Here is a 21551-nt window from a genome sequence, read left to right as displayed (position 1 = left end):
TTTCTTCCCTCTCTCAGTGCAGTAGCAAGTCGGATTAAAGGTGACTGAGTGAGGACGGAGAGGACTTGAGGAAATGAGAGAGGGATGGGGACAAAAGGACCAGAAGGGCTCAGGACCTCATTAAGGAGCCACCACAGTTTATAAAAGAAATTACCAGTCCAAATAAAGAATTTATACAATTTCCTGATTTGTTATCCATGAATGACATATATATTAGAGCATAAAAGCATTGGAATAATTGAAGTGAGAACATTTCATGCTACTGAACTGCTTTGTTCCCTAAAGTTTCCAGAATGGTAGTCAAGAAATTCGTGAAGAGAATTAAGGCTGTGCATTAAGAGCATGTTTCTAGATTTTTCTAAGAGGCAGTCATGTTTTCTTTCTGCAGAATTAAACTAGTAAGCCTAACTACCCATGATTGAAAAATAAAGGAAAGAATCAAAATACAAAAGAGGAATAATAGTGATTATAAAAATTAGATTCTGAAATTAAAGGATTTCATGTTTATGTAACTTCCAGATACTTCTTAAGACTTAATCCTGTCAGTCTGAACCAGTCTTGTTTAGGGATGATGAGTATTTCTTTGGCCACCTGAAAGTCTTCTCCCCAGGATTCAATCTATTCTACCCAAACTGCATTTGATCAAGCCACTTCTTTAATTAAAATGTGTATATAGCCTCCTTAGGGGATATCAGTAAATGTAAGTGCCTAGTCCAGGGCTGCAAAAGATTTCCTTCTAAGCATCGTTTTTTTTCCCTGCACCACACAAATATTTCAATATAGCAAACATTCTCTGACATCATAATCTCGTTCTCATATTAAAGCCTAACAAGAAAATCTTCCCTTCCTCTGGAAAGTTCTTTGATCTAACCCAGGTTTCTTACCTTCTTTCTACCTTCAAAGTTTATATTTAAGGAAAAAAAAAAAAAAAGAACTTCTTTAGGAAAGTTTCTCTTTGCCAATGTATTCTGCCTATCATTCCTTTCCTCATTACTTATAATGTGGAAATTAAAACATATTGATCAGCTTTTCTTCCTGTGTGCATTTTCTCTTTGTATCTCAGGGTTACAAACCTATAAAAGTAGAGCTTAAATCTAGTGGATTTTCAACGACTGCTCCATGACACTCACTCTCAGCAATGCCCCTGCATCCTTGAGGAGCATAGCCTATGGCTACACAATTTCTGAATATCAAAGAGATTGTGAGCAAAGAGTTTGAGTTACCAGCCTAAGAGCATGGCCACCTATTAGTTTTGCCAGTTTACTTCTCAAAATGGTTCACCAAGATTTTAATGCTGACTTCAGTGCCTTAATAGTCTCCTTTGTCAGTCAAAGTCTGCATTCACCATCTGCTATTTTCTCCTATTTTACTGCCCCCCCCACTTCCTATGGGTTTTCTAATAAAAAAAGAAAAACAGATAATTTACACAGTTAGGAAAATGAATCATTAGAATGATAAATGTTTAAAGTTCAAATTACAATTTTCAGTCACTGATTCTATTATTTTAAATAATTATGATCAAAAGCTGTAACTTAGTGAATTGAACTTATTAAAGAGACTTTATAATGAGAAAACAGTTTTACAGATGCCTCAATATCCCAAACCATATTTCTAATCAAATATTAACACTATCCTTTGACATCATCCCTGGAAATGTAGCTGAAGTTTTTATTACTCTGTGTGATCAGTTATGTTTTTTTCTTTTTTAAAAAATTCATTTATTTTTGCAAGAGAGAGCAAAAGAGCACAAGTGGTGGGAGGGGCAAAGGGAAAAGCAGGCTCCCCACTGAGCAGGGACACCACCCCCTCCCTTGGAGGACAGGATCCCAGGGCTCTGGGATCATGACCTGAGCAAAGGTAGATGTTTAACCCACTGAGCCACCCAGGTGCCCCTGTTAAGTTCTTTCTTGATTCTCTATTGTTCCTTGAATAACTGGAAGACACTGCTACAAAAAAGAAAAATGATCATTTGTATCTTATAGGAAAAATGTGTGAAGGGCAGCTAACAATGTATAGAAGAAATATATGGAACACATGAAAAAAGTTGAATTTAAGTGAAAAAAAAAAAAACTGATGCAGAAAAGGGAATTGCAAATACTCTGAAAAGTAGGGCCTGAATTCTATCACTGTCCCATGATTACAGATGAGAGCAACTTTAGAGTCACAAAAAGTTTGTCTATTTTCACAACAAGAATAAGAAGTTGAGCTGAACCCTTATAATCCTGACACCAAAATGAATACATAGCCATTCTGTTAGTTTGCCTGTGATGTACACCAAGTTGCTTTTCCAGGTAAGGCACAGTTTTCTGAACAACTTACCAGTTCTGTGTCTTGCAGGAACAAGGTTTAGACTGCCCAACAAGCATAAATGTCACATAGATTATCTTTATCTCTATCACCATGAAAAAATTTAATAAGATATGTCTTATAAAGCCTCAGGTAACAAAAAGATTTAAAAATAAGAACTATAAAATGTTAGGGAGAAACATGATCCTAATTAGACATTTTCCCCATCCTAAGGCAACAATCCAAAACGGTTGAGACTCAGTGAATGAAAATCTCTAGGAAATATATAATTAAAAATAATTGGTAGCAGAGAAGGATTCTACAAATTTTAGAAATGTGGTTACTCTTTACTCCTTACGTGACTACAATTTCTACACAACCACCCACTTATCAGTATCAGACTTGTTTTATATTTATTCTAGGCAAATGTAACATTAAAAATAATGTAAAATTTTAGAGACAAGTATATGAACCAGCTATACAGAATACCAGTGATAAAGCAGATGGCTACACTTTATTATCTTCAGGAGCAGAACTTTCTTTCTAACGGCCTCTAAACATTTCATTCATTTAACCAAGAGATTCTCATTCAACCTTGATTTTCCCTGCATAGGCTTATTTTTCTAAAAGGATGCTTAAGTAATGAAGAGTCACCTCACATAGGAATACCGGTCGTTGAGCTGTTTCAGTACTAGTAACTGAGCTGCTAATGCCATCAGCTAAAACACAGTCTTTTTATCCTTCCACTCTGCCAGTCCAAGTACATTATAGCTGTGGCTACAAGTCTTGTTTTCTCAGTCAAAACATGGCTGCAACATCCCTACACAATATATTCTCTTACAACTACCCAAAGCCAGAAAAGAACAGATCACTACTTTCTACCTTATTTTTTTAAGTAAAATGCTACAGAATCAACCCAAAAATCCAATGGTCAGACATATTTTTCTTCATGTATCATTCATCAAAATTCTGCCACAAAGTTATTCAAATTATCACTGGCAGTGTGATTTCAATTGCTGTGGTTAGCTTAGACTAATCAAGATTTACTCCCCTGGGCTGAAGAAGGGTCCTAGCCTCTCTAGAAGCAACTGACCTTCTGAAACCAACAGTAAATCAGGATTGTGAGCAAGGAAACAAGAAGAGAGGCTGCTGCCGCTTCTTGGTAGACACAAGAAGCACCACCGTCATCTCTTCTCACAGGCAAAATGGTGCCCATCACTTCTCAGTGCAAAAGACCAGTTTTGTTTCTACATGCTTGCATTAGAAAAATAATTCTGAATTAGTTATCTGCATAAATAGACTACTGTACTTACACCTTTAATAATCCATTTTCTTTTCTTTTACTTTCTTTTCTTTTTCTTTTTCTTTTTTTTAACACTATAGTCTCATGTTCTGAAAGCTAGACACCCATTCCGGTGTGGTTAATATATATATATATATATATATATATATATATATATATATATATATAACTGTGCTAAGTCCTTCATATTTATTCTTTTCTTTTTTTTTAAGATTTTAATTTGAGAGAGAGAGAATTAGAGACAGGGCACATGAGAGAGGTTAGGTCAGAGGGAGAAGCAGACCCCAAGCTGAGCAGGGAACACGATGTGGGACTTGATCTCTGGACTCCAGGATCATGACCTGAGTTGAAGGCAGTCACTCAACCAACTGAGCCACCCAGGTGCCCATGATAACACTATAATGTGTGGAAGATTTTACAGAAGATGGTATGACTGAGGCTTAGGCACATTATCAAGTCTGTCACTCCAGGCCATACAATTTCTTATCTTGAACGACTCTGTCTTGGTCAGTGTTGAAGCTTCATGTGGAAGACTCTGGAGTCTCTTTGTTCCAGGACCCATTCTGCCTATATACAAACACACACATGCAGACACACACACACACACTCAGATAGGAAGAAACTTTTGGAGGGGATAGATATGCTAATTATCTTGATTGGGTGATGGTTTCATGGATAGATGCATTATCTCCCAACTCATTGAATTAGATGTGTATTGAATACATTGTATTTTTTAAAATTTTCTTTTGTATTTTTAAAATTTCAACTAAACTTTGTTAAAGCTGTGTTTTGAAAAGGTACAGTAACCAAGACAAGATGTTATAGATAAAGGAAACAACAAATGGGTCAACAGAGTCTAAAAATAGATCCATAAAAATAAGACAGATCTTGGGGCACCTGGGTGGCTCAGTGGATTAAGCCACTGACTCATGTACTTGCTCACTCTCTCTCTCTCTCAAATAAAAAAAAAAATAAAATAAATAAAATTTTAAAGACACATTTTTTCAGCATCATGATCAGACTATTACATTTAGCAATCAACAGCATGGGTGCAAAAAAAAAAACTACATTAAAACCCTTTGTTCGAATGCTTTATACTTTCCGCAGAACAGAAACTGAAATAACCCATTACACAATTAGTCACAAATACAGTCCTCGAGTTTTTTGCCCATGCACATGAGTATTGACTAAAGCATGTCTTTGTAGCAGGTAGGCCCTGCCATCACTGTGCTTGGCTGAGTGCACAAATCTATTGTAACCTGTAGCTTCCCTCTCACATCTCTGGCTCTCCTCTCCTGCTAAGCTTTGTTCCTGGCAGTAATTAAAACCTTCGGCCACTGCTGTAGCTACTGCTGCTGCTGGAACTACAGTAGCCACGTTGGTTTCACGGCTTGGCAAAGTATTGTCCTCCATGACCATAGGGGCCAGAGGGTTGATTGTTTTAATTGCCAAAACCATTATAGCTTGCGCTACCTCCAAAGTTGTTTCCATCATTACCAAATCTGTTCTAGCTGTCCCCACTGCCACCATATCCACCACCACCTCGACTGCCATCAAAACTACCTTGACCCTTGATGTTTCCTCCATGACCAAAGTTGTCATTCCCACCAAAACCACCTCCACGACCACCACCAAAATTTCCGGAACTACCTCGACCTCTTTGGCTGGATGAAGCACGAGCCATCTCTTGCTTAGAGAGCACTTTCTTTAGTTCACAGCTGTGGCCATTCACAGGATGGGATTTTTGAATGACAGTCTTTCCACAGAGTCATGGTCATCAAATGGGACAAAAGCAAAACCCCTCTTTTTGCCACTGTCTCGGTCAGCCATGACCTCAGTCACTTCGATGTTCCCACACTGTTCGAAATCTTCTCTTAGAGGATGTTCGTCAGTGACTCCTTTAATGCCACCAACAAAAATCTTTCTCACAGTTAAGTGGGCACCAAGTCTTTGAGAATCTTCTCTTGACATAGCCCTGTTTGGCTCCACAACTCTTCCATCCACCTTGTGCAGCCTTGCATTCATGGCTGCCTCCACCTCCTCCACAGGGACAATGTGACAAACCCAAAGCTTCTGGAGTGCTTGGTGTTTGGGTGTCCTCTTACCACACAGTCCATAAGTGCTCCCCATGGCTCAAAATGGCTCCTCTGACTCTCATCGGCTGTTTCAAAGCTCAGCCTTCTGATGAAGAGCTTCCACTGCTGTTCAGGCTCTTTGGGAGGCTCCTACTTAGACATGATGGCAGTGGAGGGGAGACTTTACCGATGCTTACTTGGCTCAAATAAATAAAATCTTTAAGAAAATAAGACCTGGGGTGCCTGGGTGGCTCAGTGGGTTGAAGCCTCTGCCTTCAGCTCAGGTCATGATCTCAGGGTCCTGGGATCGAGCCCCACGTCGGGCTCTCTGCTCAGCAGGGAGCCTGCTTTCTCCTCTCTCTCTCTGCCTGCCTCTCTGCCTACTTGTGATCTCTCTCTCTGTCAAATAAATAAATAAAATCTTTAAAAAAAAAAAAAAAGAAAATAAGACCAATCACTTTTTGACAAAGGTAGATATACACAGTATTTTTAAGTGGAGAAAGAATATAATTCAGCAAACTAAATTGAAACATTTGGACATCCATATGCAAAAAAAATTTAGAAAGGAACTTGACCTAAGTCTTCATTATCATTACATGAAAATTAACTCTAAACAGAGAATATATCTGAGTGTAAAATATGAAATTATAATTTTTTAGAAGAAAGCATAGGTAAAGATCTTTGTATTCTGGGCTTGGCAAAAAAGTATGGAGACACACTGAAAGCATAATCCATAAAGGAAAAGTGATAAATCAGATTTAAAATATAAACACTTTGTTTTGTTTTTGTTCTGTGAAAGACACTGTCAAAAGAATTAAAAGACTCACTACAGACTGAGAGAAAATATTTGGAAATTACATGTCTGACAGTGGACTTGTACCCAAAATACATAAATAACTTTCAAAACTCAACAGGGAAAAACCAATCTATGAACAACAAAAACAAAAATTAAGCAAATACTTCACCAAACAGTATATATGAAAAGCATGAGAACACCTGAAAGGATGTTTAACATCATTAACCACTATGGCTATGCAAATTAAAACCAGGATAATGCACACCACCACACCAGTCAGAATGCCTGAACCAGAACACACGGGCAATAGGACGCACTCACGAGAACACAGATCTACTCTAACGCTCACAAGTTGCTGATGGACATGCAAATGCTTACGACCTGGAAGATAATTTGTCAGTTCCTACGAAGTTAAAAATATAATTATTATATTAACCAAAATTCTCACTCCTGAGTATTTGGCCCAAAGAAATAAAAATTATGTTCACACCAGCACTTACCTTTTATAGAGCTCTGTTCATAATTGTCCAAACTGGAAACAACTTTTTTTTTTTTTTTTTTTTTTTTTTTTGACTAGGCTTCATGCCCGGCATGGTCCCCGCTCTGGGGCTTGAATTCATGACCCTAAGATCAAGACCTAAGCTGATCTTCCAACAGTTGGAAGCTCAACAGACTGCACCACTCAGGTGCCCCAACTTGGATGTGGTTCAGTGGGTGAATGGATACATAAATTATGAAGCAGCTAAACCATGGATGACTAATCAAAAATGGAAAAGACTGTTGGGATATAGAAGTTGGTTGCATCACTAAGATAATATTCTTTCTTTGGGAAAGAAGCCAGTTTCAAATGTTTATCTATGTATAATTCTATTAGTACCATACACTCAAAGGGAAAACTATAATTATGGAGACTATATCTCTGGTTGGCTGGGCTTGGGGGAGGCTGGAGTATGTGTAAAATTTAGGGAATGGGTGGCAGACTTGTTACCCAACCAAAGCCTGGGTTTAAATAGACACATTCATATTATTATACATCATTCACTTAATCCTGCTAACATGGGCATAGCAGGAAAGTAGCAAACACACTGGAAAATATTGATAAAGGAGTCTCATTAGGATAAAGATAGAGAAGTAAGGAGCTGCTTTATGGGATGTTCAATTAAAGGGCAGAAACTAGCACAAATTTTGGTGTTCTACAAAGAAGAAGTCTTACATCCATACAGCCTGCTCAACCTTTAGTTGTTCACATCTTTGATGATATATCATCGTCCTGCTTATTTAGAGAACCTCAGAGTGCTTGCTATGTACATAAAGATAAAATTTTGTGAAAATCAACCAGCTTGGCCAAGTTAAATTTTTATGGCCTTAGATATTTGAAAATGAGCTTAAAATTTAAATAATGTACACAACATAGTGCTTGGAAAAGTAAACAAGAGAGTGTGAAACAGGAAACAGAGAGGACCATGTCTTCGGTAAGAAAACATTCTAAGCATGTTTTACAAAATGACTTCAATTCACTTTCAAATTATCTTTGTGGTAATTTTCTAGAGAATATACCTGTAAGTAAGCTGAATTCCATGCCTTTACCAGATAAGCTATCATATTCTGAAAAAAGATATCTCAATCTTTTACTAAAATGAAAGATGGGTATTTGAATAACAATTTTAAAAAATAATGTTGCTATTATTGATTTGACCTAGGTCATATCTTCAAGTTTTAAAAGACGATCTTATTTTAGTGGCCACATTAACCATGTTAAGAAAATAGGAGAGACTTTAAATTGTTTAAATTGAAAAATGGAGAGCTTTTTGCAAATGAAGCCATGTTTGTTTCTTTTCACAGGGAGACATAGCGTTTGTGAGTAGAGTAGAAAAGCTGATACTCAAGACTGGCGGTATGGTGTTTAAAAAAATGCAGGTCTTCTGTGACAATGTAAGTCTATGCAACACTGAAAAAGCAGAACAAAACAAAGCTAATGTAAGGGCAGAGGGTTTGTGAGAGTAAAACCACCCTGGGTTTAGGAAATCTATTTTATTAAGCAGTTTTGTTTCTCCCTCCTTCCCGGGAATATTTTATTATCTTCCCACTGCCTAAAAATAGAAGCATATTCTTAGAAGAATTGCACTGGCTTTGTTTCAAAAGTGAAAGATACATTTATATTTTAATTGTAATCACTGCTTTTTAGTAGTGTCGGATCCTTAAAATGAACGCACCCACGTAAAGAGATCCAGTCCCTGCATGTATAATGCAATGCTATATATACACATTTACTTAAATGTGGCAACCTAGATGCCTTCACATTGATATTTTTAACACTTTAAGCCCACGTATGCACTCAATTCTCCCAAAGTCTTCTCGTGAGATAACAGAAGGATGCGATGATGTGATATTAAAAGTAGTGTTTATTGAGCACTTACTTTGTAACCATACTTTTATCAACCCTATATGCCTTTAATCCTTACAATAATATGCTTATTAGTTAATTATCCTTATTAGACTTGTTTTTGCAGAGAAGGGCATTAAGGCTCTGCGAAATCAACTCATGGTGAAGTGACTAAGGAAGAGAAAAGGCAACATTAAACCCCCGTTGTCTGTCCAGGTTCTGTCGATAGTTGGTTCTCCCACAGTGACAGCCAGGAAAACAGAGGCTCAGAGAGTCCAGACCATTCAGAAGAACTAGAGTTCCAGTTTCTGAAAAAACTGGAGTTCTTACCTTCTCAGTAAAGATAAACCAATATTAAAGAGGAAGGTGTCAAAATATAATTTATTACTAATTTTCTTTATTAGTCAGTAGTAGATATTTAGAAGTATTTTAAAAGAATAATGATTCAAAACTCCTGATATGATCCGATGATTTGAACTGATTAAATTGTAAGCATTGCTACAAAGTCAATTGAAAGAGTAGAAGCATAATACGTGGATAATGTTGATTTTATCAGTAGGTATTACCCTAAGGGAGAGTTTATAATACAATCTTTTGGTAAGTGTGTGTGAGATGACTTAAACTGCAGTTATGAAAAATAGGGGAATTGAGTACAGTATCTCATAAGCTTGATAATAACCTGGTAAGTCCGTAATAAACAAACTGATTATTTGCACTCAGGACAAGTCACAAGTTTTAATTCACACTTGCTCGAGGAATAGAAATCGTATCTTGTGTGGCAGTCACCTCTTTAGCTTAAAGGAGCAATCTCTGAACAATGGGTCACTGTTAAAGCCTTCACAGCATCTTGACTTGTCCCTAATTTTGACTTCTCGTTTAAGTCCTCATCAGGTAGCTTCACAACCATCAGATGCAAGTCTAAAGAGTTCCTCACATTTGAGAAAACACAATGAATACAAAATAATTGGACAGACATTTGAAGTACTAGTACTAGGCTTTAACGTTTCTATGATATTTATTATAGTGTATTAGAAAAAATACTGTATTTACATATTTTAGCTTATTTCATATATGCCCCCTAGACAACAACTTTAGTATGCATTTGGTCATAAAGGACTTTTGAAGGACTCTGTTTAGGGGATCTAAAGATGTATCTACTATTAATTTCCTAAAATAATTCTTTTTTTTATCAACTCTGCCTCACATTCACTGTTGGTCCACTTGCCTCCCCATCCCACAACCCCCTTGATTTTGAGTACGCAGCCCTCTGCTAGGAATGGAGTGGAAGAACTGGTAAGCCAGCAGAGCTTCTGAAGTTAGAACACTCAGAGACTAGTTGGCAAGGAAGCCTTCTAAGAATAATTAAAATGCAATTTATCCAACGAATCTGTAGGTTCTTATATTTTCCAGGCAGTCTTGCAGGTGTGAGACCCATAGATGGAAAGTGAGTGATGGTTTCTCTGCTCTCATGGAACTAACATCTTAGAGGAAGGGGTCATACAGTAAAAGAATAAGTAAATTAAAGATAAAAATCACGTTAGGCAGTAATAAATGCAACAAGTAAATTAACAGAGTCATATAGTGCCTAGGAGATGGTTCCATTTCTGATACTTAGAGTGTAAATACCCCTAACCAGTACAGACCCCTGCATCCATTACTTAATTAATGTTGCATTATGAAGGTCACCTGAAAATACAAAGGTAATTGAGCACCATCACTTCTTCCCATAAGAACAAGCATTGCCAATGTTTGCTACTGGGATTCTGCGTATTTATTTATTTATTTATCTATCTATTTATTTATTTATTTATTGGAGGAGGTAGGGGAAGTGCAGAGGGAGAGAGAATCTTAAGTAGGCTCCATGCACAGCATGGAGTCCAGTGCAGGGCTGGATCTCACAACCTTGAGATCATGACCTTAGCCAAAATCAAGACTTGAATGCTTAACTGTCTAAGCTACCCAAGCATCCTGGGATTTCTTTATTTAAGTGAAAAAATGTTTCTTTATGTGGATTATGAATACAATGGTGTATGTGTGTGTGTGTGTATACTTCAGTGACTGCTTACTGTTCCCTAATTCTTATTTTCCCATTCCATTTCATAATGGAATTCTGATTCTGAGACGGGTATGCGGTACCCAAGAGGAAGATAATATTTACCAGTCTTCCTTTTAGTTAAGTGTGGACATGCATCTAAATTCTGGCCCATGGTTTCAAGAATAATATCTATAAGTCATAAAGTCATTCCACATGTAAAGGCATGTGCATTTCTGTACTCTTTCTTTATTTTCCGTTGGATAACGTGCAGATGTAATGGCCAGATCCAGAGCAGCCATCCTGGGCCATGAGGTGAGCCTGCAAAAAGAGGATTGCACACAGGTGAATAAAATGAGAGGCTGAGTCATTGACACCATATAGTGCCATCCCAGCATGGGATCACCTAACCCTGAAATCCTTTGTAAGAGAGAAATAAGCTTCTATCCTTATATAAGTTATTTCTGTTTTATCTTCGTTTTCTTTTTTTTTAATTTTCTTTTTTTTTTATTTTTGTTTTCTTTTATTTGCAGCTAATCCTAAACCAAATAATGCACTATTTTATCATCATTTCTTAAAGATAAAGGCTATGGCATACCTTTCTATTTATTTCATATACTGATGCTTTAATATATTGTATGTAAATGGTAAACATTTACTCTCTAAATTATATCATTATTAATTCCTATACAGATTCTTTTGGCCAAGGATTAATAAATCTTCAATAGAGCAGGTGTTCTTCTAGACTCTACTGATAACAGATAGACATAACAAAAGAGGTAAGGGTGCCTGGGTTAAGCTGGGTGAAGACAGTTAAGCTTCTGTCTTCAGCTTGGGTCATAATCCCCGGGTTCTGGGATCCAGGCCCATGTAGGGCTCCCTGATCAGTGGGGAGTCCCCTCCCCTCTCCCTCTGCCAGCCCCTGCTCACACACTCTCTCTCTCTCAAATAAATAAAACCTTAAAAAAAGAAGTAGCTTATGCTCTATACAATGGTTTTTATTGGGTTCTTCCTATATTCCTTACACTTTGCCTACATTATCCTTAGAGAAAGAAAAACTCTGTAAGATATTTCTTTCCCCATTTGTTTAATGAGAAAACTGGAGGCCTAAGATTCTAGGCAAATCAGCTAAGAATTTTAACTTATGTCTCTTTGAAATGGATATTATATGCTATTAATTGCAAGTGTTCTTATAAGAGGCAAGACATAAGAATAAATAACTCTAGTCTCTAGTCAAAGGGATAGATTAGTATGTGCTACAAAAGGCACCAAGTGCTATGGGAATTCAAAAATGTCAAAAATCTACTCCCAAGAAACAACTATCGACTTCTAACCATTCTCTAATTAATTTTCCTCCTTGAACTAGTTCAACTGATATACCCAAAGCACTTTTAGATATTTTGGTCTTTCTGTATAATCATTCTTTTACAAAAATTTCTCTTTTTTGGCAGAATGTTTCCTATTCTTTAAAAAAGACATTTTTTTATTTAAAAATTTTTATTAATTATTTTTATTAACATATAATGTATTACTTGCCCCAGGGTAGAGGTCTGTGAATCGTCAGGCTTACACACTTATAGCACTCACCATATCACATACTCTCCCCAATGTCCATAACTCAGCCACCCTCCCCAGCAAGTCTCAGTTTGTTTTGTGAGATTAAGAGTCTCTTGTGGTTTGTCTCCCTCCCATTCCCATCTTGTTTTATTTTTAAAAAGACATTTTTAATGTTTGAAATGACTGACACGTACTTTCATTGGCCATGCTTCTAATGTATCAGAGGCTGGTATCTAGACATATGGATACAATCAATATACATGATACATTCCCTGGCTAATTGTCAGTATACTGTTAAATTGTATTGCTTCCTGCAAGTCTCTCTAAATTTTATTAAATCATGAAATGCTCTACATAATTAATAGTATTAGATTGAATGGTTTGTAGTCAAGCAATTTCCTCTTCTCATGCTAGAGAAAGAACATTTATCATTGTTCCTTAAGAGTGAGGCTGCTATTTGGGCAAGTGCATAAGTGTCTTTCCTATTAACAGTGTTGCACAATACATTTACTTGACTGTAGAAAACAAGAAACAGCAGTTTTAATTTATATCATGCTTAACAGGCCTAAACCTACCAAAAAAAAAAAAAAAAAAAAAAAGTAAATCATTGGCTCTTTTGGAGGTTCATTAACTCTTTCAAGACAATAACTTTGGATAGGAAAGATCTCTTCAGATGTGTGCTGGCCCAAAAATAGTTTCCATTATTCTGGACACTTTGGAAACATTTCAACATTTGAATTGTGTTTATTCTTCAGTTGTCTCACTTCTTTTACAAGAGATTCATGTTCTTTGACTTGACTAGTTTTGGAAAATCAATTTAAGTTTGCAGCCTGAACTACCAATTGAATGAGAATAGGCTTACTCATAGTAGGTATAGTAACTCTCTGATGATACTAAAATTAAAATTATTTACTTTGACATCCAGCATCAACGAAAACTATCAGTAAAGTCCATCTCAGCAGGAGAGGCAATGAGCTCTAAAACAACAAATTAAATTTACAAAGCTGTGGATTATTCAAGAACATGAATTCTACCCAGAAGCAAGCACTATTAACATTTTAATGCATGTTCTCACAATTCAATTTCAATGTGCATTTATAGTGTTTACATTATATTAATTGTTTAAAACTACTAGCTCAATTTGTGGCCCCTGCAGAGTCAATAATAAAAACATTGATATTCCTTCTTGCCAAATGAGATCAGTAGAGGAAAACTGTCCATGTAATGCAGATACCAACTCTGCCACTCACAGAACTGGATTCAATGGGTATGAAACCTAACTGTAACTTCGAACATTCCAAAATTTCCTCAAATGACTGAGAATTCCTGCAGAGCATTTCCAATACGTCTTTCTGCTTCCATATGTCTGATCCTGTTGTTATCTCTGTTTTGGAATCTTTTGGAATCTCACTTTCCATCCTTGAGGACTTACCACGTTAGGTACCAAACAAATGTTTATAACCACGATGGAACTTCATCACCTACTAATATTATACATTTCCCAAATTGTTTCACTTAATCTCTGCACCATATGTCACTAATCTATTAATAGGTAGATCTTACTGATCACATGCAGTTCATTCTGGGATTACCAGTAAGTGTGTTACTAAGATATTGAAGTAATCCTTTTACGTTTTAAGCTTTGGGGGTTACTATTTGGAGGCAATTCCCATCTGTTGTTACCTAAAGACAAGCTGGAAATGAGAGGAAGCTACCAACGCCAACAACACAATCCCTGCAGCCCAGCTTGTGGTCTGGCTCTGCTCTCTACTCCCTCGTATGTAACACTTTCACCAGGTCTTGTTTATGTCACCTTCAGGGTGATATCCTCCGTGTGGCAGTGCTTTCAGTCAGGGACAAAAGAATAACTTGAGATAGAAGTCTGGACTTGGATACTGTTTAACAAGCTCACTATCCCTCTGACTCTTCCCCATCCTTCTGAGTGACCCCGATGGACCTCTGCTTCCTACAACTTTATCCCTCCAATGCAAGTGCTCTCCATTAATCTGTGGTCTCCTGCAGTGTCTTTGTGGCCATCATGGAAACTACTACTCAGATGTCCTTCAAAAGAAGCAGCTGCCAGGAACATGGTTGACAGACAAACACTGGCCTTTTGGACCACCCCTGAATTTCCATGAAAGCCACATATCCCCCAGGCTGCTCCTAGACAATATGGAGTCATGGAGAAGGTACCACTGGCGGCTCATCTCTGCCCACCAGGGGCTCCTCAAATGTGCATCCTTAGTTCAGGTCATTCCCACAAGTCAACAATTCTTAGAACTGCCACGTGATCTGCAATTCTATGTACACATGCCCTTCTTTTTCCTCTCTGTTGACAGTCGCAAAACCTCCACTGCTGTCTGAAGACACTGCGTGTCCAAAACTGTGCAATTCATCTACTCATGTCTTGGGACCTGCTTCTTAGACACAACTGTGCATGTCTCCTCCAGCATGGCCAACTCTTAACTAATACTTTAACTTTTATCAATATAATAACAAGATGTTCAAATGATTATTTCTTAATTCTATAGTTTGAAATTAATATTGCAATTTAAATTTTCCTTTGTTCTGAGTTTGCCAATCAGTTAACAAACTGGGGATATATTTGATGAACAGAGAACAGCCTGACAAGGAAGAGATGGAGTTTAGAGGGCTGCTCCCAGGCAGCTAACAGTTTCAACAAACAGAAAGAGAATTTGGTCAGGTGAGTGAGGAACACAAAAGACTCTAGATTTCACAGGCTCCTACTGGATGCAGTGGTAAAGTAATGCACAAACCAGAGAGGGCCAGGATGCAGGTGGTCAGACAGAGCACAGAAGTTGGAAACACAGGGAGAACAGGGTTGGGAGATGCCGACTATTAGAACTGGAAATGCTAGGCCTAGGGAAGTGAATTCTCTTCCTGTTCACAACTGAGGATGTGCCTGTCCATGAAATTCTGTAAGAGCTGACTACCTGTGTTGGCACGACCCTGTTGCTTGTGACAAGAAAGCTTTACCTGGGAAAGATAAGACCAGATACCCATACACATAACTATTGTTTGGCTCAGGACATTCCTACCGACCCATTTGTCAAAGACGATGTAGTCCACTGACTTGGCCAAACAGCTCTCTTACCAAGACCACCGTCAGGACCCTCCCTTGGCAGTTTCCACAATCCTAAATTATATACTATAAATTCTAATTAGTTCCCTGCCTGGATAGAAATGCCTTAAACCACTCTTTGTTCCCACCTACAGCACTGCTAAAACTGTCAAGGTGGTATTCTCACTAACAGCAGTATGATCTAAGATATTCAGCTTGGATATATTAGCAGATTTCCAAGTCATGTCTTGGTGAGTTTAACAATTTAGTGGCTTCACTAATGTCTACTACAGATCCCTGGTTGCCAGGATCCAAGACTGGAAACTAGTAAAGGGTAGGTCCACCTAGGCCCCTATAGCTTCCGTGGGGGAGCTCTCTGAGGGCAAAATAAGCCCGACATCAGATCTGAGCATCAATCTCTCTTCAGCAATCTATGAACTCCTAAATTCAGTTAGTATCCAGGAAAATTAAGGCTCTTTGGGAAATCCTTTCATTATCATTCAAAAGCTTTATTCTCAGTGAAAATCTGTCTGCTGTTTGCTTTATTTATTTATTTATTTATTTATTTATTTATAGCCCAGGAGGAGGGAGACAGAGAACCTTAAGCACTCTCCATGCCCAGCACAGATCTTGAGGCAGGGCTTGATCAAATGACCTTGAGGTCACAACCTGAGCCTAAATCAAGAGTCAGTTGCTGAACTGAGTGAGGCACCCAGGCTCCCCGATTTGCATCTATTGATGCTTATCATGATTGGGAAACCTGTGAAAGGATTTTCCTTTAGAAGATGATGGGGGCATAGGAATTGATCATTCTGTGCCTTGATTTTGTCCCAGAAAGCTCAGAAAATTTCTCCTCTGACTGGCATCCTTTTCCCCAAATAGCACTTCAGGTCAATCATCAAATTTCATGCAAGCTTTTTTAGTATTGTTGTATTTTGTTCAGAAGAGTCTGGGAGAGCTCTCCTTGCTAACCTTCCTTGTTTTCTGGCAAACACAGACATGAGACTGAGGACCTACAACACAAGCTGCAGAAGGAAAACCCCACTGACTTGCCACACTGGTGAGCTTTTCTGTCTGAACCAAAGTTCATGCCTTCTCTGCCGAACCCTTGCTCCTCACATAAATTTATACTCTAACTCCAGTTCAGATGACAGTCTGTCACTTTGGGTCACCTTTTTTTTTTTTAAGATTTTATTCATTTATTTGACAAAGAGAGATCACAAGTAGGCAGAGAGGCAGGCAGAGAGAGAGAGGGGAGGAAGCAGGCTTCCCGCTGAGCAGAGAGCCCGATGCGGGACTCGATCCCAGGATCCTGAGATCATGACCGGAGCCGAAAGCAGAGGCTTAACCTACTGAGCCACCCAAGTGCCCCGGGGTCACTTTCAATACAAGCAACCTTGTTTATTTCAGAGAATTCTTAGAATAGGAAATAAAATTTCAAATACTATGTGGTCTGCAAAGACAAAATCCTCTAAATCTAGATTCCCCTTTAAAATTAAATTCCCTTAAGAATTAGACAAGACCTTTAATGTAGATGATAAGCTTGGTCCCATGCAGAGCTGGGAAACATTGTTAAATACCTTATGAATTCACTTCAGGGTTTACAAATCCATACCAGTTTGCTCATATGTCAGTAAAAATCTCCAATGCAACAGACACATTGGATGGAACAGGCAGAGCAGGAACTTCCATGAGAAGGTGATGATTCGTTTTTAAGAGAAAAAAACTGCTGTCTTTTAAAGATTCTATTTGTTGCCTTGGGAATGTTACATTTTCTGGAAATCAGTTTCCTCATCTGTAAAACGTGTGCCCCTCATTATGGTGTGGTGAGCGTGAGATGCTGATGAATGTAAATTCCCTATAAGCAGCGCTCCAGGAGTAGCAAAACTCTCGATGAATATGCACCACTCCTTCTACTACTCCCATTTCCTCTATGAAATCTTCATTAAAGATGGATTTTTTCATGATGATTTTAGGGAGCAGATTATTTTTTGCTTAACTCCAAAGGAGGTGCATGTTTTCGTCTTTGTGGATGGAGGGTAAAAATAGTGACAACTTGCATTATTTCTTCCTACGCACAGCTGCCATATTTGCCTACTGGTAGTAGTTTTCTGATGATAAAAACAGTCCCTGCTCAACACTTGCAAAAAGTCTTTGTTGCCTACAGAATAAAGTTCATGCTACTGAGCCTGGAATTTAAGTTAATCCAGACCCTAGTTCAACCATCCTTCTTCTACAACATTTGACTCTGTGCATCATGTATCACCTGGTAATGAACTAGTTGCTTTGCTTTAGTGTCTGACTCTCCTGTTTGTGTACCTGATAATTCAGTAGGTGTTATTGCCTATCTTCTTAAATTTAGAATCTCCACAAAACCTATCAGTGGTTTAAATATAAAAGGGAGATAATCGATTTGTATTGGATCTTTAAGGACATCTACAAACAAAGATGCAATATAATCAGAAGGATTAAATTAGAGGTAAATTGAATTGCTCAGAGAAGCCCTAAGTAAGAGGGTAGAATAGAACTTGAAAACTAAAAACAACCAGTGAAGAAACAACCAAGGAACTCTTTCCAAGCTAAATGTGCATGGATAATTCGTATATTTAATCATATCAAAATATAAAACATTCCCTTACCCACAGGTTAGCTAGAAGTTAAAAGGCTAGTAAAGTCATCTATATTATACCTCAGCATCTTCCTATAGAAAAACCATAAAAAGGCCAGGGTGAGAGTCAGAAAGAGTATATGCCAGGATTTATTCCACTCATTTTCGGCTGATTTCTTTCTATCTGTAGACTACATAGCATGTACATCAGGGTTAAGTAAACACATGAGTGGCACAATTGAGCAGAATAACTAAAATAAAAGCAAAAACTAAAGAGAATAGGATAGAATATTGTTATATGATCAGATTCTAGAAATGAAATCTGCTGGGCATATTGCTTCTTTATTAAGTCCTTGAAGCTTCCAGGGATTTATAAATAGTTTCTGTCTGTAAAGTTTGCACGGAATTTCCTATTCTTTTTAAACCAACACTTTCACTTGAACCATAGAATGCAATTTCAGTAAGTGCTGAACTTCATTATTTTGAGATCACTCGAGAGCCTTTATGATTTCCTGGAACTGTCCCATCATGAAACGTCTTAGGATCTGCTGTTCTTAGAAAGTATACTTTTCACAAATACACCCTTGATTTTTAAGGTCAATCACTGAACAAGCTATCCACCTACTTTTATACCCTGAAAAAAATCTGTTTACTGCATTAGCAAAAATCCACAGAAAGGGATACGTTATGAGAGCACGCTTCACGCTAATCTACAGCCCCCGGAGTTCGCCTTGGTGAGAAAAAGCTGAAGACCGTGCGGTCTAGGTACTTCTAATTTCCCGGGTATGCCAATAATGCAAGTTAACCAGGCCTCCCTGAATAAAATACATCTGCCTAACAAGTAAAGTCTCAAAACTGCCTAGGCATATGTGGCAAAGTGGACATTAAATCTGGAGCATTATTTCCAATTACAATTACAAAGCTTGATTCACATAAAGACTCACATTTGAAAATGTGGAGCAACTTCACAAAGTCTGATGAAGTTTCTTCCAAAAAAAAACTGGCATCTCTGCGATCTGGTGATTTGTATTCCGTTCTCCTAATGAACAAGAATCACACTGAGAGTCGATGTACCCCACTAAAACTGACACCCTCTTTTTATCAGCTTTCTGGTCTCCAACTTGGTTTTTGTTTGCTCTCCAATGTTTCTGATACCTTTAAAAACATGTATCTGACTGACTGATCATGTACATACGCTCTTGCTCCAGACAAAAGGCATCTCAGTTACTCCATTTGTTCATTAATCCAGTCATTCGATATTGAATATTGAATGCCTACTATGTGCCAGATGCTAATAATCACAGAAGAAAAATGAAGTGAAGTCTTGCCTTTTTGTTGCACATATCCTAACAGGAAATGAGAGTATAATTATGGAGAATTACAAGGTAGTAAACGGAGTAGTGTGAGAACTGGAAACAAAGGAGTTTAAATTTATTCTTATCAAGTTCCTCCTTTTAGGTACATCATATGGCTACTTAAAAGTGCAGTGTTCTATAGTGAGTATGGAAATTGTAACATCCCTTTTAAAATGTGAGAAACTAATATCATGTTCAATTTCCTCCAGCATAAAATGGGGCAATTGGGACCAAAAAATGTCAAAGTAACTATATCAAGTAACTCACCATGACTTTTTTAAATGTTTACATACAAATAGAAGAAATATACTCAGATAACATAATTTCTTGATATGCCTAATGAAGTCTTTTACCCTTCTTTTTTCATTTCAGTAAACAGTCCTAATCCCTTTATCTTTAAGTTAGCTGAATTGCGTTATTCAGTTGTTAACCACAGACTATTAACCTTTGGTCAGCAGAAAAGAAATATAACTTTAATTTTTTAAAGTTAATTTCAAGTTGTTCTATTTGACAAGAAATGAAAATAATGGCAGGTGTCTCTTAGCTACTTACCCACATATAGGAGAAGATTTGCCCTTCTGCAAAGTTCTATAAAATGTGTTTTAGTGGTGATGTTTTGTAGGAAAGGGAGTATAAACGCAAATTAAAAAGAGCATGTGTGGTAACTTTAATTTCAATTTTTTTTTAAAGATTTTATTTATTTATTTGACAGAGAGAAATCACAAGTAGATGGAAAGGCAGGCAGAGAGAGAGAGAGGGAAGCAGACTCCCTGCTGAGCAGAGAGCTCGATGCGGGCCTCGATCCCAGGACCCTGAGATCATGACCTGAGCCGAAGGCAGCGGCTTAACCCACTGAGCCACCCAGGCGCCCTTTAATTTCAATTTTATTGTCTGTTTAGAAATTCTTGCCACAGAACTTAACGTATAGGCAATTATTAATAGATTATAGTAATAGAACGAATGACAGAGATTCTATATTACATAAAGTTTAATCAATATCAGATTTTGATCCATTGAAGCAACAACTAAAAACATTTGGAGGCCGTCTTATGTTTCTCCTAACATATTTCTTGCTTTTTTTTTTTAAGTATTTCTTAATGAGGTAATTAGTGATCTAGCATTAAGTTACACCCAAACCTAATCTAAAATTCCTTCTTTCTATAGGTGATTGTTCTGAGAAGCTTAAATTTATGATATTTCAAAAGAAAATTGGCATAAAATTAAGCGGTATAGCTAATAAGGTGAAGTGTGAAATCATGTCCACAATGCCAATAACTGCAAACGGTTTTGAAGGTGGAGGAGTAGGAAGTTCAGGAGAATTCTTTCATCCTATTTGAGCATTTAATCTATATATGCTATCAGGTGCGTCATCAAGAACCTTTCAGATATAGGCTAGACTCTATCAAAATCCAGTTGATTATAGTAGCCTAGTTAGAATCTGGCTGGCAATCAGAAAGTGAGCTTTTGTGGACTAACTTAGCAAGTTCATATCTTGAAACAAACGCAGTGGGAAATGTAATTTATTGTCAGACCTAACAGCAAACACTGGTCTTCTTGTATAACATCACCAGGAGCAACAACATCTAGCAATGGAGAGCTTAGACGGGTCAGGAATGTTCTCTACATTATGCATTTAATTTATTTAATCCTCACAGTGAGTCTGGGATAAATACCTTTTTTTTTTCCATTTCAAACCGATAAAACAGAATAAAAAAGGGATAATTTGGCCAATAGCACACAGTAAGTTGTGGAGCTAGAATTCAGACTTCAATTCAACCCTTGCTCTCCACCACTTTGCAACTTTAAATTAAATTTATTATATATGGGTCCTCTCTCCTTCCTCCCCCCCCCTCTTTGAAATGCATGTATTTCCAGTTATCATTCTTTTTTAATCCAGACACCATGCAGCTGTGCAAGTTGGTCATAGGTGTTCTAAAACACAGTATACAAAAATGCATTAAAAAATACATTTTGGAAGTAAGCTGGTAGGATATTGTAATTTCCTACTTTAAAACATAAAGTCAAGGTATGGAAATATATTTAGGAAATATATTTAAAATAAATACCAGAATTA

This window comes from Mustela nivalis, assembly GCF_964662115.1.
Source record: "Mustela nivalis genome assembly, chromosome: 14".
Classification (NCBI taxonomy): domain Eukaryota; kingdom Metazoa; phylum Chordata; class Mammalia; order Carnivora; family Mustelidae; genus Mustela; species Mustela nivalis.
The sequence above is the reverse complement of the archived record's forward strand: the minus strand, read 5'-3'. Positions refer to the sequence as shown.